At 46.2% G+C, this 1,583-nt stretch overlaps 1 pseudogene; it reads left to right on the forward strand.

Annotated features, from left to right (window-relative positions):
• Nucleotides 1-1,583, forward strand: part of LOC102493130 (akirin-1 pseudogene) — a 2,723-nt pseudogene continuing 1,140 nt past the window's right edge.

Raw genomic sequence — 1,583 nt, forward strand, 5'->3', positions numbered from 1 at the left:
ATGAATATTCCAGACACCACAGCCACCACAGACACATCAGACACCACAGCCCACCCCACAACCCGTGCCACCACAACCCTCCCTGACAGGAGCCATCAGTTCTGGAAACTTCTATCCATCCATCTCCCAGGAACAAGGCCTTCATGGTGCAAAAATGGGTTGTGATATCACCTGACTTCAATCTAATGTCACAATTTTTAGTCAGTAAATGAAAATGAAACTTCAGGTGGTGATAGCCCAAAGGAAAATGAAAAGCACCCTGTTTTTGTGCAGAATTGTAGGCACAGTCATATTGGTTCCTAAAAACAATTATACTACAGGAGAGTAGACAAGCCTGGCTGAAATTAGTCTGCCACTGTCTCTGTGAATCATCATTTCATCGCACCACCATGTTCCCAGGGAGAACTAGACAAAGACTTATCAGGAGGATTGATTCTATGTGTAGAAGCAAATTAACAGATTAGGATTTTAGGAAAAGATAGGCTTGGACTGCCTTGTATTAATGACAGTCTAGGACTGTTCTCTTCTGGGAGTGCCAGGCCTCTCCCAACCATGTGGAGTGCTGACTGCTCACTCTAGTGGAGCCTGGAGTTCACAGAGCCTGTTCAGGGAAGGCCACTACCATCTGAGCCTGAGCCTGGCATGTCACAGCCCAGACATGCCTTCACCCAGGAAGACAGGTTGCCCAGAGCAATCATGGTCTCCTTGTCTACACATTCCACCTTTAAAAAAAAAAAAAAGAATTATTTAATTTTATTTGTCATCATCATTATTATGATTTTGATTCACCAGGAGGCAACAGAGAGAAAGGACAGGAAAGTGAGAAAGCATACCTCTAGGTTTATGACTCAAACTATGGTCAGCCATATGGGAGTCCCACACCTCAACCACCACACCACCTGCTGACTCATACACATCCCATCTTAATCACCACCCACAAGAGCTACCATGGGGATTAAGCCTGTGACCTGCACTGTTGTGCAACTAGCCAGGTCTCTGGGACTTCCTCCCACCTTGTGCACATAGTAACCACAGTACAACAGGTGAATGCTAGCTACTGATAAGAACTATACCACAGAACAGTACTGTAGCCTCATCCCCATTGTGACGCCATCCCCATTGTGACCCACAGCCAGGTGAACAATGTAGCAGTGGGTCTTTTTTATACTTGAATACCTCGGGTGTCAGGGCTGGTGTCCTTGCCCACAAAGCACCAGTACCCCAACTGGTCAAAGCCTCTGGAGCCTAAGCAGATCAAGATGAATGACTAGAAGAGTGTCATTCTTTCACTGAACATGGACCCACTGCCAGGCTCTAGGAGGGAAAGGGATCCCAAACTAGCTCCTGGAGCATTTTGTTCACATCAGAGTCTGACTTTTTAGTGTTGAATGAAGATGTCACTGGTGTTTAAGCACATCTTCTCTTTTCAGGAATAAAGGGCCAGGATTGGACTTCACCTATCAGCACTGAGAAAACACAGACTCAGGTGGTTTTAAACTCTTCTCTTTAAAAACACAGTCACTGGGGCCAGCAGTTAGCATAATGGCTACAACGCCGGGCCCCCACCATGTCAAACGCCGGTA

Source organism: Tupaia chinensis, unplaced genomic scaffold (genome assembly GCF_000334495.1).
Source record: "Tupaia chinensis unplaced genomic scaffold, TupChi_1.0 Scaffold144763_1, whole genome shotgun sequence".
In the NCBI taxonomy this organism is placed as follows: Eukaryota; Metazoa; Chordata; class Mammalia; order Scandentia; family Tupaiidae; genus Tupaia; species Tupaia belangeri.